The sequence below is a fragment of the Dendrobates tinctorius genome, unplaced genomic scaffold (assembly GCF_039654945.1).
Source record: "Dendrobates tinctorius isolate UK_male_01 unplaced genomic scaffold, ASM3965494v1 ptg000048l, whole genome shotgun sequence".
Taxonomy (NCBI): Eukaryota; Metazoa; Chordata; class Amphibia; order Anura; family Dendrobatidae; genus Dendrobates; species Dendrobates tinctorius.
In genome coordinates, this window is record NW_027361716.1 from 20,684,326 (window position 1) to 20,701,498 (window position 17,173).

The 17,173-nt window shown below is 45.6% G+C and overlaps 1 long non-coding RNA gene across 1 annotated transcript in view; it reads left to right on the forward strand.

Annotated features, from left to right (window-relative positions):
- Positions 1-349: 349 nt before the first annotated feature.
- LOC141090284 (uncharacterized) overlaps positions 350-17,173 on the forward strand; it is a 109,212-nt gene continuing 92,388 nt past the window's right edge. Inside the window, exon 1 of the long non-coding RNA XR_012232409.1 lies at positions 350-465. This is a non-coding gene — a long non-coding RNA (uncharacterized lncRNA). The remainder of the gene's footprint in view (positions 466-17,173) is intronic.

The window sequence follows — 17,173 nt, forward strand, 5'->3', positions numbered from 1 at the left end:
TACTCAGGCCCAGAGCATAGGAAGGGGCGGCCTGATATAGGGCATAGCACCTCCTCTTCCAGGTCAGGACCAGGGGAGCACTTCCGGGTTCAGATCCACAGGATAACAGAGCGTAGTCACATGATCGGAGTTCCAGACATGACGAGACGACTGCAGAATCAGTGCTGAAACCTAGACAGGTCACATGATCAGAGTTCTAGACATGACGAGATGATTGCAGAATCAGTGCTGAAACCTAGACAGGTCACATGATCAGAGTTCTAGACATGACGAGATGATTGCCGAACCAGACAGTGCAGAATCCAGGAAACATCACATGATCAGCGTTTCAGACATGACGAGATGACTACAGAACCAGACAGTGCAGGATCCTAGGAAACGTCATATGATCAGGGATTCTAGACATGACGAGAAGATCACAGAAGGCAGAGCAGAAACGCAGGCATCCTGCAGCTCAGACATGAGGTGAGTGTGCACACTGCTCTAGGGAACATGCAAGATAGCAGACTAGATATGCGCATGCACATCGCTCCAGGAGTTCTTGAGACAAAACAGACATGGCGGACATGACACACCTGTTCTGACTCCGAAGGAAAATTTTCCCTCAGCCAAATTTAGCTTCATCCCTTTCAAAACATCTATTCCCAAAATATATTCTGGTATAGGTACTGCTAAAACTCGATAATTCCTTATTGGTAAATTACCTATTTTCAGGGCAACTTGTGTTTGGACCCCAGTGATAACTTGTCCTCCTAATCCTGCAATTTTAATTTTCGAACCTTTGAATTTGTTTGGATTTCCATAAATTAAGGTAGCCTCCGCCCCAGTATCAATTAATGCGGGAACCCTTTGTACATTGCCCCCTTTCCAATGGATACTTAAATTTACGTATGGACGTTGATCACTTTTTATCCATACGGGGGCTTGGCTGGCTACCTATGATATCTCTTCATCAGAATTTTTTCCCGTGGCTGCCTCATAGGCATTCCTGCCCCAGCCATCACTTACCCGAGTAGCTACTGCTGCAGCCAGTTCCTCCCAAGGATAGACTGTTTTAAAGTCTTCCCATGACACTTTCTCAGGTGCTGTTGGAATTTTAACAGCTTTCTCCTTCTCTTGACCAACTTCTTTTTTAGCATCCACCTTTTTAGCAGACAACACTTTCTGCTTATATAATCTCCACAATTCACCTGTCTGTTTTCCATCTATAGATTCTTTACTCATTCCAGCTTTCAATAATGCCTGGAACATTTCCCTCCGGGATACCCGATCCGGATTAGAGGGGTTCCCTTCTTTCTTCCATTCTGAGTTTACTATTACCTGGGTGTGTTTGGGAGGGATTTTGAGGAGAGGATGCCTGGGCTGCAGCATTCCAGTCACCTATATCCTGCAACTCCCTCATTCGAGTAATCACTCTACTCACTGGTTCTCCTGTCATTGCCACTGTTAAGGTCAATATCACAGCTTTATATGCCAGAGGAGCAGTCTTTACCAACCGACTCCTCATGCTTGCAGTCATTGGATACTCTGTATATTCTTCTTCTTCTACAGCTAACACTGAAACTGCACTCCGCATAGCTTCTTCTTTCAATCTTTCAATACCATCACAGAGAGTATACCATGGTTTATCATTGACTGGTATGTCAGCCTCCGTAGGATATTTATCCATTATAGCTCTGGCTACAATAATTACAATATTTTGCAATTGTTCTTGATTCTCCTTGAAATAGTTTTTGAAATATCTCTGGATCACAGGATCCCGGGAAAGAGTAACAAATTTAGTGATGTCCTGAAAATCTAGTTTTATCCCTGTTCCTCCAAAATCATGCTTCCTAACCAAGCAATTTCTGACTCTCCCGGCCTTTGTTTAAACTGAGTTAGAATGCTGTCTACCTCATTTTGAGTATAATCTTCGGTGGAGACTCTGGTTCGGGTATGGGGGACACTTCGGTCTACCATAAGGGGTTGTCCGTCAGCCTCAAATTGAAGCTAGCCAGCTGCATCACGGGCTTGTTCCCGGATTATTTAATTTTCCGTGCGTTCCATACGCCTCTGAATTGGATTAGCTTTTACTTTTGATGAACCCTTTGGGGGGTCAATAACAGGGGCTGGTGGGTTCTCCCAGTCATCTGAAGAAGAGGTATCCCACACATCCCCATCCCATTTATCCAGGTCCCAATTTACAGATGCAGTGGCTATGCTTTTATAAACGTTCTCTTTGGTGATTTTTCCTTTCCGCTTACGATATTTATTTTGAGCAACCTTTATAGCAGCTTTTTCTGCTACATTCTGATAGTGTTCCAACTTATCTTTAAGCAGACGGGTATTACAATCCAGCACCACTTTCTGCCCACCTAACTCTACCACTTTTTGTTCCAACTGAGAACATTTTCTCTGCATCTGTTGATTCCTCTCATGCATCGCGCGATATGCACTGAGCAGGATCCAGGTTCGTCGTCCAAGCGACACTACATCACCCGCCTTTGCGGGGACCCCCCTGAGTACTTCAACAACATCAGTGGGTTCACTACCTTTGAGCTTACTCAACCATTGTTTTGCTAGCCCAGAGCTACTCAATTCATGTGCCAGTATATCATAGGGTGCCGTGGTCCAGCCAGGCACCTCTACAACATCATCTTGTTTTTCTTTTCGTTTCCTAAACATTGTCACTATTATTTGCAAAAAAAAAAAGTGCCAACTATATATTTGTGATAACAAAACTGTGTTTAAAGAAAAATCCTGCCGACTACGCCAATTTATGTCTTACCAAGTCAATATGATGGACTTATTGTCCTTACATACATAGCGCTCACTAATATACTAATTAGGCAAGAGACAAGAAGTCTATGCTCAGTAAAACAATAGTATTTTATTCTATTAAAATCAGAGATATTAATGAATTAACATATAAATTTGCACATGAATTTTAGCAGCACTAGTCTAACATTACATGATCAATACATCATCTATTCATAGAGAAAATAAGCATCAATATATTACCGGATATTGTAGCATCACTCCTCTATCCGGGGACTCGATTGGCAAGGAGGAAATATCCCGTAAAACTCCATCACAGAAGATATGCATCCATAAGTCTCCTGGAACGTCCCTATTCGCCAGTGGAAATTCCCTCGGTTATATACAAACTGTTCCTAGATATGAATCTAGTCCTGCGCACTACAACTTCTACAAGTAATGTTTACACAAGCTGTACAGCTGCGCAGTGAACATTCCAACTCGTGCTCTGCTCGTGTTACGCAAGCGCTGTATGGTTGTTTTTCACATTCCTTCTGCATGTTCTCATCATGTACTCAAAGAGGTCATTCAGCGGTCAAATCCCCAGTCTCTGGTAATGTTGTACTGAATACTTTTGAAAAGGAATAATATGACCCGTGATCACCTACCTACCATCTGGATACCTTTTCTAATATCAATCATACATCATTCATATCACATAAGTATCACAGGGAGCAGAAGCAGCAGACAGAGCGGGAGCACGCAGGGACGCCAAGGACGGGTAAGTGTGTCGGGGGTCAGGAGGCAGCGGCGAGGCAGGCGGCGGTGTGACAGAAGATGGGAGGTGCCGGACCGCCCCCTCCGGTGAGTATAATCTAACTCTTTTTTTTTTATCTTTCAGGTTACATCGGGGGCTTATCTACAGCATTACAGAATGCTGTAGATAAGCCCCTGATGGCGGTGCCAGCAGCCGATAGGCGAAAAATAGGGTGACAGATTTCATTTAAAGGGAGTCTGCCACCTCATTTTTGACCTATGAGATGCGGCCACTGCCATCAGGGGCTTATCTACAGTATTCTGTAATGCAGTAGTTAAGCCCCTGATGTAACCTGAAAGATAAGAAAAACAAGTTAGATTATACTCACCGGAGGGGGCGGTCCGGGTCCGATGGGTGTCGCCGTCCCGTCCGGCACCTCCCATCTTCTAGCGATGGCGTCCTCCTCCTTACATCTGCCGCGGCTCCTGCATACTTTATCTGCCCTGTTGAGGGAAGAGTAAAGTACTGCAGTGCGCAGGCGCTGGACCTCTCTGACCTTTCCCGGCACCTTCGCACTGCAGTACTTTACTCTGCCCTCAACAGGGCAGATAAAGTACGCCTGCGCAGGAGCCACGGCAGATGTAGGGAGGACATCATCTCTAGAAGATGGGAAGCGCTCGACCGGACCACAACATCCACCACACCCGACCCCCCCCGTGAGTATAATATAGCTAGTTTTTCTACTCTTTCAGGTTACATCGAGGGCTTATCTACAGCATTACAGAATGCTGTAGATAAGCCCCTTATGGCGGTGGCTGCAGCTTATAGGCTGAAAATGGGGTGACAGATTCCCTTTAATCATGGAGTAGATCACCTTCCATGTGCCGTATGGCATCCAATAAAATCTTATTTATAAAAAATACAAACAATTTTAACTGCAAGATTTTTTAGAACTAGCAAAATAGATTACATCAGGCCATATATAATGTAATTTTGACATGCAAATCTTATTTTTGTAGCACAATATTTGTACAATCCAAAATCTTGCACATAGGTCAGATTCACAAACAATCTTAAGCCCGTTTAGTGAATCTGACACATGCTTGGGCATTTATGCACCATATGTACTGACAAACATTCATGGATACACGTGATCTGGTTGCTATCAGCATCTCTAAACTTTCAAAATTGCTAAATGTAACACTCACCACAAGGTGGTGATCATGTATTAGAGCCAATAGGGCATAATTTTTCAGTGGCCCAGTTTTCAATAACTGAACTGATTGCATGGTGCCGCTTATTTTAGGCTGAGTGCAGACGGACTTTTTAGCACTGCGGATTTTTCCGCGCAGAATGGAAGAAATCCGCAGGTCAAATGACCTGCATTTTTCCTGCGGATTTCTTCCATTTTTCCTGCGGTTTTCTTGTGGTTTTTGTGCGGTTTTCAACTGTGGTTTTCCCCCTGCGGATTTGGTAACAGGGGAGACGGAAAAACCGCACAAAAGAAGTAACATGCTGCGGATTTTGTACCGCAGGAAAACCACGCGGAAAAATCCGCAGCGTCTGCACAGCGGTTTTTTTTTCATTCATTTTAAGGCTACTGTACATCACAATGCGGATATGCAGCGTTTCTGCGCGGAAAAATCCGCTGCGGATCCGCTATATATCCGCAGCATATGCACACAGTCTTAAGCATGTCAAATATTTTTAGAACCAGCAAAACTCTCGTACAGCTTACATCAAGCCATAAAAAATGCAATCATGACATGCAACTATTGCATTTGTAAATTCCTTTTGCATAATTTGTGAACTGTTCACTTTTCCTTTGCACCAGCATTGGTAAAACAGTCTCATGATTTCTCTCATGTCTTGTCCATTCAATAAACACAGCAGTAAGGTCAGGGGTAAAAATTGTGACTCATTTAATCCTTTTCTGAGATTGGGCGTAATAATACGCCAATGTTGGACACCCACCCTTTGATGTGGGCTCCGGCGGTGAACCCACATCTTTTCCAGCACATGTCAGCTGTTTGGAACAGCTGACATGTGCCTCTAACAGCTGTGGGTGGAATCACGATCCACCCACGGCTGTTAACGAGTTAAATGCCACTGTCAAACTCTGAGAGTGGCACTTAACATGCGCTTCTGGAAAGCGCGCCAGAAATCCCACCGATCGGCGCCTGTGTCACATAACCACAGGTCACCCATGGGTTGGCATGACAACCAGAGGTCTCCAGCAAATCTCTATGGTTGTCACTGCCAGATTGCAATGAGTGCCACCTGGTGGTCAGCGCTCATAGCAAGTCAGCAATTCTGCTACATACAGGCGATTTGATTGCGATCGGGTTATGGCAGATTCTAGTCTCCCATGGAAACTATTGAAGCATGCCAAAAGTAAAAAAAGAGAGGATGATGGGAAAGAGAGGGTGAGGGGAAAGAGAGGATGAAGGAAAATAGGGGATGAGGGGAAAGAGCGGATGAGGGGAAAGAGCAGATGAGGGGAAAGAGAGGATGAGAGGAAAGAGAGGATGAGGGGAAAGAGAGGATGAGGGGAAAGAGAGGATGAGGGGAAAGAGAGGATAAGGGGAAAGAGCGGATGAGGGGAAAGAGCGAATGAGGGGAAAGAGAGGATAGGGAAAGAGGATGAAGGGAAAGAGCGGATGAGGGGAAAGAGAGGATGAAGGGAAAGAGAGGATGAGGGTAACGAGAGGATGAGGGGAAAGAGCGGATGAGGGGAAAGAGTGAAGGGGGGAAAGAGAGGATGGGGGAAAGAGGATGAAGGGAAAGAGAGGATGAAGATAAAGAGAGGATGAGGGTGTGGCGCCCCTGAGGGTTCAGTCGCCACAGAGGTACTGCACCTCCTCCTGAGGTGTGGTACCCCACCATCCGGGTAAGGTGGAGACACCTGACCACACTCCAACACCTGCACCCCACACCACAAAGTGGTGTAGCAAAGCACCTTTGGTGGCTCCCTGCTTGTAGTTTAGCAAAGCACCTTGGTAGCTCCCTGCTTGGAACATGAAACGTGCTGGGAGGTGAGTGGAGCTGAGCTTACACTAAAGAGAGGGAAGAAGATAGGATTAGGGAGTTAGTCACAGGAATCTGACGAGGTCGGACCTGTGTAAGGAGATCCCCGGGAGAGGGATGGATTGATGGAAGTGCTGCAGCAGGCCTCAGTGACCTGGGTCTGCTGGCACAGGAAAGAGACATTTAAGAAAGTCTGATTTTCCATATGAAAGAAGGATTAGTACGGAACATAAGGAGTTGAAGAGGACTGTGGAATTGGGGTTAGAGGAGAATCCCTTCCAAGCCTAAGCGCAAGGCCGGGGCCCGGTCCCCGAGGTTGTTAGGATACTAATGGTCCTGCAACAGACACCGGAGGAATAGGAAGCTGTAAATGCTTTATTCCCACACAAGACTTGGGGGCACAACAACAACGATAGTGAGCCAGGACTTGGTAGCAGAGAGTCCCTGAAGCAGGCTACAGCTGACTGCTGTACAAGTAGAGTTAACATCAGAAAGGAGGAACTCCAGTGTAACTCAGTACTGAGAGGACTTCATCATAGGCGCTAGAAAGGAGACGTTCAGAAAAGGCACATATGTTGGCGGAGTGTTGGAAAGGAGTGCTTCACCTGGCCTGGAGGTTGACTGAGTCCCTGACCTGGAGGACACGGCACGGAAGCGGGCACTACAGACTGTGAGTAAAGCTTTGGAACCACATGCATTGGTGTACTCCATTCATTCCTGCATCCGCCTGCCTAGCACTGCTACTTTCCCTGCGCCAGACACTACACATCTAAGTGTCACTACACCTACTCGGCCCTGGGACAACAGCCCTCCCTGTGGAGGGCTATAAAATCATTGCTGCACCACACCATCTGTCCCAGAGGATGTGTCTGCAGCGTCGGCTTAACACCTCCCTTGCCGAACACCACAGGTGGCGTCACGAATCATCTATTCACAAACTTGGTCACATTCCCCCTTTTACAATGGGCGCCCAGGTCCACGGACCTTGCGGGCATGCCCAGAAGCACGCACGAGGACTTAGCCTCTGGAGCGGTTCCCTACAGAGCAGGTTGTGCTACCATTGCTGCACCAGAGGTGGCAGCAACATCCAGGCTGTCAAAGCAAGTTTGAGCAGCACGCCTGGCTCGCCGTGATTGCTGAGCAGCACCCGGAGCAGTCGGAGGAGAATGGGAGACCGCTGGATGTCTGGCTCTGGATTCCTGCTGTGCAGTGTGAGGAATCCGACGCGTAACGGCCCTGGCCATGCCGACTGGACCATGCATCTGTTGTGAGGTGCACCTTTCCACTCACTGATTGCTTGAGTGCATGGTCTTTCACGGTCTTTCACATGCAGGTGGAGGGCTGGGATGGCTTTTCGAGAAAAGAATTGCCGACTGGGTAGGTCATAGCGTGGTACTGCGTAGGCCATGAGCTTGCGGAAAGCTTCGCTTTCAACCAACCGGTAGGGCATCATCTCTAGCGAGATTAGTTTGGCAATGTGGGCGTTCAAACACAGTGTACGCGGATGAGAGGATGAGTACTTTATTGTCCTACTCAGAGTCTCTGGTAGGGTGAGCTGGACTTGAGAGCTGCATATGGTGGAACTAGCGGTGGACATGACGGACTGAGAGAGGGTTGGTGATGGTGTTGGTGGTCTTGCTGATGGCCTAGATTCAGTCTTTAGTAGCAATAACATTGTGATTCCCTGACTGCTTTGGCCTTGCGACAACACCTCAACATTTTCTGCTGGTGGTGTGCTAACCGGTGGGCTTACAGTGGGGGAAGAGATGTAGCGTTGCTGACTACCTTCATTCAGAGCAGGTGCACATGTGGTACGTGAGGTTTGGTAGTCCGTCCACGCTTGCAAGTGCATGGTGGTTAAATGTCTAAGCATGCAACTGGTAATCAAATTTCTCAGATTTTTCCCTCAGCTAAAGGTCTTTGCGCACTTCTTACAGATAACCTTTGCCTGATCATTAGGATTTTGTTAAAAAAAAGGGCCACACTGCACTCTTCCTACTATGGAAGACATTTTGAGGTCTTGCACGTTGTGCTAATTTGACCGTCTGGCCAAGCTGTCCTGCAACTCTTTTGGTTTTTGTAAACTGTTTTTGGACTGCTACGGGCCTGGCAGATAACAGCTGTTGCGATGTCGATGTGTCGATGCCTGCTGCGGATCCTCCTCCTCCTCTTCAGAGCTATTGGCAGCGGCACCCTCTTCCCCCAATGGATGCCAATCTGGGTCAACAACTGGGTCATCCATCACCTCCTCTTCAATTTCATGTGCACCTTCCTCTGTGTCACCGTGTAAGGTGGTATAGTATGCGGGAAGGGGCACCTGAGTTTCATCAGGGTCAGATTCTGGCTCAGTACACTGTGAGGACAATGTAGTGCTCTGAGTGAATGTACCAGCAGAAAAATCTAGCAGTGGCTGTGCATCAGTGCACTGCATGTTAGATTCATCTTGGACTGGGGAATTCACGATTTGACTTGATAACCCAGGCATGGTATGTGAAAAGAGCTCCATGGAGTAATCTGTAGTGTGGCAACTCGAGAATTAATTCGCAGAAAGAGCTGCCCAAGGTCGGAAGCTCCCAGAAAGAAACAGACTGTGTCAAGACCGTGGCTATGGTCAATACATGTATATAACATTTGGATGTCTGCAGAGACCAATTTTGACATCTTGGTCCACTGAGGCGCAATCAACCCTGGTAAGGACGTCCGTTGTGTCACACATGTAAGATGGTGAGGTCTCCACCAGCGGTTTAAGGAAGTAGTCAATAAATCTACACAGTGGGTCACAAAGACCCTCAATACCTGACACAGTCGGACGTCCAGGAGGGTTGACAGTGTCCTTGTGCACCTTAGGTAAGAGATAGAAGGTAGGTGTCTTGGGAGAGCTGACTGTTAACCCCTCCAACACCTTTTTATCAATAATGCCCTCATCAAAAGCTCTAATCAAGATCCGCAGCAACTGGCATGATAAGGAGCCAACCTGATTGTAAGATAATTTGGTATAAGTCTCCGCATCCCTAAGCTGACGAAAAGCCTCCCTCTCATATTTATCCTATGGCCAGATCACGATGTTCCCCGTTTGTCAGCTGGTTTGTAAACTACATCTTTGTAGGATTGCAGCTTTTTAATAGCCTGTTGCTGGTGGTATGTAAAGTATGTAATGGCTGCCCTGTATACAGAGTCGTATAGATGTTCCTATCTGCTTTATAACTAGCCTGCTATTTCTTCTTTGATATCTTCTAGTTTTGCTTATTCGTATTGTCATTATGATTATCTATGAAATCATGTGATTGTACTTAATCTTATTTTTTGCTCATTATAATGCTAGGGCATAACAGGGAGCATTAGTGACAGCCACCAATAAGCAGGGCCACCATTTCGTCCATTATACAGGGTGGGCCATTTATATGGATACACCTAAATAAAATGGGAATGGTTGGTGAAATCAACTTCTTGTTTGTGGCACATTAGTACATGGGAGGGGGAAAACTTTTCAAGATGGGTGGTGACCATGGTGGCCATTTTGAAGTCGGCCATTTTGGATCCAATTTTATTTTTTTCAATGGGAAGAGGGCCAGGTGACACATCAAACTTATTAAGAATTTAACAAGAAAAACAATGGTGTGCTTGATTTTAACGTAACTTTATTCTTTCATGAGTTATTTACAAGTTTCTCTTTGTTTACAGCCATTGACATGTCGCAGAGGTTAACACGTGAGGAGCGGATAGAAATTGTGTTGATGTCTGGTGAACGCAATACCCGGGTCATTGCAGCAGATTTCAATGCAAGACACCCTACACAAGAAAACTGTCACCATTCCCATTTTATTTAGGTGTATCCATATAAATGGCCCACCCAAAAAAGTTTGCCTCATCACTGAACATAATGTTTTGTGTACACTGAAGGTCCTGTTCCAATTTTTGTTTTGCCCATTCTGCAAATTCAGTGCGCCGATCTGGGTCACCAACCAGTCCCATTTTATTTTGGTGTATCCATATAAATGGCCCACCCTGGAGATACCAAGCTCCGTGGTTAGGTAGTATCAGCCCATGTACAAGACGAGGGAATCGCAGGAAATTGCTGTCTGGTTTTGTATATACTGTATATACTCGTGTATAAGCCGACCCAAGTATAAGCCGAGGCCCCTAATTTTGCCACAAAAAATTGGGAAAACTTATTGACTGGAGTATAAGCCTAGGGTGGGAAATGCAGCAGCTACTGGTAAATTTCAAAAATAAAATAGATACCAATAAAAGTAAAATTAATTGAGACATCAGTAGGTTAAATGTTTTTGAATATCCATATTGAATCAGGAGCCCCATATAATGCTCCATACAGTTCATCATGGCCCAATAAGATGCTCTATACAAAATACGCCCCATATAATGCTCCATAAAGTTCATGATGGCCCCATAAGATGCTTCATACAAAAATATGCCCCATATAATGCTGCGCAAAGGTTAATGATGGCCCCATAACATGCTCCATATTAATATGCGCCCCATATAGTGCTGCACAAAGGTTAATAATGGCCCCATAAGATTCTCCATATTAATATATGCCCCATATAATGCTGCACAAAGGTTATGGCCCCATAAGGTGCTCCATAGAATAAAAAAAAAAAAAATGACATACTCACCTCATTGCTGGGGGCCAGGTGCCGGTGTCCTGAGCAGGCGGGGACACCGTCGCACTATGGGGGACAGGTGCCGGTTTTGCCACTGGCTCAGGGCCTCGGCACCTGCAATATTCACCTGTCTCCGTTCCACCGCCGCACACCGCTCTGTCTTCCGGACCCTCTGTCAGTGACTGTTCAGGCAGAGGGAGGGCACTAACTACATCATCGCGCCCTCTGACCTGAACGTCACAGCCAGAGGATGCGGAGGTGCGTGTCAGTGGAACGGGGACAGGTGAATATCGCATATGCTCCCCTTCATACTCACCCCCTCCTGGCGCGCCTCTGCAGTCCCTGCTTCTCCGATGCCGGCGCTTCTTCCAGTGTTCAGAGGTCACTTAATTGGTTCTCTCTCATAATTAGCTTACTTCAAAAAATGTTGAAATTTTGAGCATTGCAAATTTTTTTTGGGGGCGCTATAAATACCGAAATCTGGGTGGAGGATGGTAACCAGGTTTTTCAACCAGTGTAGATAATCCATCCTCGAAAACCTTTTCTCAGGATCTCTATCTGTGATACAAAGAGAACATTAAGGCCTGGTGGAAATTAAAAGGATTAAAGAATTATATAAAAAACTAAATTGTACTGAGGGGCACTCAGCAGGGAGGGCGCTATGTATGACCCCAGTCTCAGGCAGGTAATACACACATAATAACCTCTGTCCATCACTGCCAGAGTCTCCCCAAATACCCCAGGACACACTTTGCTGCCACAAGCTCCTAGTTCACATATTAAAATCAATTTCGGGTCGGGAGCCAACCCAACAGTAGCGTGAATTTAGCCCAGAGGACGTGGCAATACAATTAGAGGAAGGAAAAGGAAGCTACTAAATTTTTGTGGTTTTGTCCAGAAAAGATAGGCAGTGTTTACAAAAATGTAAAAAGATGTTAAAAAGGAGACAATTGCAATATATACAGGAAATTACAAAATAACATGGATTAGAAGAAGGAACTTACACGCCATGTGGGAGAGGGGGAGGGGAACCTTCCCAGAGCGACAGGTCAAAATGCACAGCTTTCCATAGCTGTTTCCCCGGGCAAAAGACCCTCTTTGTCTGGGCCCCTGAGCTTTATACCTTATGCTCAAAACTCAGGGTCTTCCCCCTGGATGATCTCATGGGGTGGGCTGAGCTATGGAATGCACTCCCCTTTTCAGAAGTTACTAAGACCTTATGAGAACCATAACTCTGGCAGTAAGGCTCGTAGGGTGACGACAGGACTGTAGTTTTTCTTATTGCGAAATGAGCTTTCTGTTGATACCAAGCATGAACTACGTACAGGCTAGTGGACGGTGGGTACCCTTTTCTCGATTCCATATAGGCGCCAAATCTTCAAAACCCACAGGTGGATAGCTTTAACCCTGAAGTTTCCCGAAATACAAGCTTCCTGCTTCAATGAATATTCTGCGCCATTATATTTGATCTTAGATACCTTAGATACACAAAGGAACCATGTGCTTTTAGACAAAGGCTGGTTTCTGAACACAACACATTCCCGGGGGAGGGGTGAGGGGAATCACATACACATTCCCGAGGGAGGGGGGAAAGAGGGAGATAGAATTACACAGTTTGGATGGCTGGAAAATCAAAAAAGAGTAAATATACACAGGCGCTTCAGGCTCAAAAGGATTTATTTATAGTTGTAATGAAGTAGAGGGGGGAGGGTAAACTTAAAAGCTGCAGGTGTTTGAACAGGTTCTGTATCGTTTCCTGTTGGTGCACCTAAAAAATAAAAAAGTAATGAAACACCACGCTAAAAAAGTTTACAATCAGATAGCCCCAACCAAGGGGAAGATTAAATGTGTGCAAGCAAAACAGAACAAGTCAGAGAAGTTAGAATATTGGTGATGACCAATGGGTATGAGGAGGTATGCAATGCTCAATAGCGGGACCGTGATCTGGTACCTGGAATAAAATAAGATGCTTTTGAATACAGTTGTTTAGACCGTATACATAGGCTAGTTCAACCACTTACTTGTTTGGATTCACCGTGGTGGTGCAAAGTTGCCTATGGATGGCACCTCACCTTTGGTACCTAGAATAGATTTAATTGATTGAGTATAGTAAATTTATTGTACTAATGAAGGGTGAGTGGTGGATCCACTTACTTGTTGAGTAAAAAATGTGGACAATACTGTAATATTGTACAGTTTCACTTGTCTTTTGCTAGGGGGACATGTCAGGGAGTCACAAAAACACTGAACTTTAGGAAGTCAAAGTTTGACCAGTTTAGAGATGCCCTTAATTTGGTTGACTGAGACAATGTCCTCAGAAATAAGAATACAGAAAATAAATGGGAAATGTTTAAGAACATCCTTAATAGGCACTGTAAGTGGTTTATACCTTGTGGGAATAAAAGGACAAGAAATAGGAAAAACCCAATGTGGCTAAACAAAAAAAGTAAGAGGGGCAATTAACAGTAAAAAGAAAGCATTTAAACTACTAAAGCAGGATGGCACCGTTGAAGCTCTAAAAAACTATAAGGAGAAAAATTCTTTATCTAAAAAAAATAATTAAAGCTGCCAAAAAGGAAACAGAGCAGCATATTGCTAAGGAGTGTAAAACTAATCCCAAGCTGTTCTTCAACTATATCAATAGTAAAAGAATCAAAAGTGAAAGTGTAGGCCAATTAAAAAATTGTGAGGAAAGTATGGTTGTAGATGATGAGGAAAAAGCTACTATATTAAACACCTTCTTCTCCACGGTATTCACGGTGGAAAATGAAATGCTAGGTGAAATGCCGAGAGACAAAGAAAACCCTATATTAAGGGTCACCAATAGAGTTGAGTGAAACGGGTAGAAAAATTTCAAAAGTCGCCGACTTTTGGTAAAGTCGGGTTTCATGAAGCGAAACCCGACCCTAGGGTGAGGTCGGCCACGAGCTCGGCGACTTTAGCGCCAAAGTCGCGTTTCAAAAGTTTGTTTTCCGCCCTTTTTTAGCCAATCAGGATCCACGGACACTGTGAGCAACGTGATGACATAGGCAGGGGTCACCACCATCTTTGAGAAGGGCATGCAAGTGATTGGCTTGCTTTGGGGGCGTCACAGGGGGTATAAAAGGGCGTGCACGCCAACCGCCATGTTACTCATGCTGATCTCAGATTAGGGAGAGCTGCTGCTGCTGCTGATTCTGTAGGGAGAGCGTTAGGCAGGGAAGCAGACACCAAAAACTGCTTCTGCTGCTAGCGATTTTGCCTGTACAACACACCAGTCACTGTGTGTGCAGTGCAAGTGGAGGCTATATTTTGCTGGATCAGCTGTGTTGGTTGTTAGGCTGCCTTATAAGGCTTCCTGATAGCTGCATTGCTGTTTTCCTACTGCTCTGCAAACTGCTTTTTTAAAAGCAATCCAAATTTTTTTTTTGTCCTTGTGAGGTACTGAGCGTGCATTTTTTCACACCATACAGCGGTGTACACTCCTCACACAGTACCGTGTAACGGCTGTTATCACGGCCACAGTGAAACTATCTGTGTGTGACTCTGTAAGGATAAGTCGAGGACATGTTCCGTTCTTACAGACCTCCACCTTCTAGTTTTGTCTGGTTTTCAAACAGTTAAGTATATTTGCTGTTTGATCACATTTAAAACTATAGAGAGACAGCGTGTGTCAGTCCGTATACTTAAAAAACACGGAGCTTGACAATTTTACGGACACCGGACAGCGGTGTACGTGCACGCTCCTCTCTCAGTACCGTGTAACGGCTGTTATCACGGCCACAGTGAAGCTATCTGTGTGTGACTCTGTAAGGATAAGTCGAGGACCTGTTCCGTTCTTACAGACCTCCACCTTCTAGTTTTGTCTGGTTTTCAAACAGTTAAGTATATTTGCTGTTTGATCACATTCAAAACTATAGAGAGACAGCGTGTGTCAGTCCGTATACTTAAAAAACACGGAGCTTGACAATTTTACGGACACCGGACAGCGGTGTACGTGCACGCTCCTCTCTCAGTACCATGTAACGGCTGTTATCACGGCCACAGTGAAGCTATCTGTGTGTGACTCTGTAAGGATAAGTCGAGGACTTGTTCCGTTCTTACAGACCTACCCTCTAGGGAGATTCCTATTCTGCCCAATTCTATATACACCTTGTAGTTTGTCATACACTAGCCAATATCTGCCTGTGACATAGCGGTGTGATATTCACTGGGCCTCACACAATCCAACAGTGTCCACAAGTGTGTTTAGAAATTCTACATCTCCCCTATCCTATAGTGACATTTTTCACACATACGACATTGAGCCTGTGACATAGCGGTGTGATATTCACTGGGCCTCACACAATCCAACAGTGTCCACAAGTGTGTTCAGAAATTCTACATCTCCCCTGTCCTATATACACCTTGTACCTTGTTTTACATTACTATATAGTTTGTGGGATTTTGTGTACTTTTTTACCAAAAATGAGGAAGGCTGGTGGAAGAGGCCGTGGAATTGGGCGGGGGTTGCCAGCTGGTAATGATGGTGTTGGTGGTGGATCTGATGGTAGTGGCAAAAGCAAAATAGGACCGAATGCAGGAGGTGTTGAGCCTGCGTCATCGTCTGGCTCCACAAGGCCTCGAAGGCTTAGTTTTCTAGGAGTTGGCAAACCGCTTTTAAAGCCAGAGCTTCAGGAAAAAGTTTTGGCTTACATTGCTGACTCAGCCTCCAGCTCTATCGCCTCCTCTTCTGATGTTGTAAAAAATAAAAGCACTGAGTCATCATTGGAGGCTCATGTTCATGAACCACACCTTTCCTTGTGTCCTTCACCCCAACCAAGAATGAAGGATGACGCAGGCCATAAAACTGATTACTCCATGGAGCTGTTTTCACATACCATGCCTGGGTTATCAAGTGAAATGGTGAAATGGTGAATTACCCAGGCCAAGATGAATCTGACATGGAGTGCACTGATGCACAGCCACTGATAGATGATTCTGCTGGTACATTCACTCAGAGCACTACATTGTCCTCGCAGTGTAATGAGCCAGATTCTCACCCTGATGAGACTCAGGTGCCCCTTCCCGCATACTATACCACCATACACGGTGACACAGAGGAAGGTGCACATGACATTGAAGAGGAGGTGATGGATGACCCAGTTGTTGACCCAGATTGGCATCCATTGGGGGAAGAGGGTGCTGCTTCCAATAGCTCAGATGAGGAGGAGGAGCATCCACAGCAGACATCGACATCTCAACAGCTGTTATCAGCAGGCCCGGAGCACTCCAAAGACAGGTTCCAAAAATCAAAAGAGTTGCTGGACAGCTTGTCCAGACGGTCAAAATAGCACAGCGTGCTAGGCCGCAAAATGTCTTCCAAAGTAGGAAAAGTGCAGTGTGGCACTTTTTTGAACAAAATCCTCATGATCAGGCCAAGGTTATCTGTAAGAAGTGCGCAAAGACCTTTAGCCGAGGGAAAAATCTGAAAAATTTGAATATCAGTTGCATGCTTAGACATTTAACCAGCATGCACTTGCAAGTGTGGACACAACACCAAACCTCAAGTACCACATGTGCAACTGATCACAAAGAAGGTAGTCAGCAGCGCTACATTGTTTCCCCCACTGTAAGCCCACCGGTTAGCACAGCAGCAAATGTTGAGGTGTCGTTGCAAGGCCAAAGCAGTCAGGGAATCCCACTGTTATATCAACGAAAGACTGAATCTAGGCCATCAGAAAGAACACCAACTCCATCACCATCATCAACCCTCTCTCAGTCCGCCCTGTCCACCGCTAGTTGCACCATATGCAGCTCTCAAGTCCAGCTCACCCTCCCAGAGACTATGAGTAGGTCAAGAAAGTACTCAGTCCCAGCCCTCCACCATCATGTGAAAGACCGCATTGTCCATGCACTCAAGCAGTCAGTGAGTGGAAAGGTGCACCTCACAACAGATGCATGGTCCAGTCGGCATGGCCAGGGCCATTACGTGTCCATCACTGCGCACTGGGTTAATGTGGTAGATGCAGGGTCCACAGGGGACAGCGGTGGTGGGACAGTGCTGCCTAGC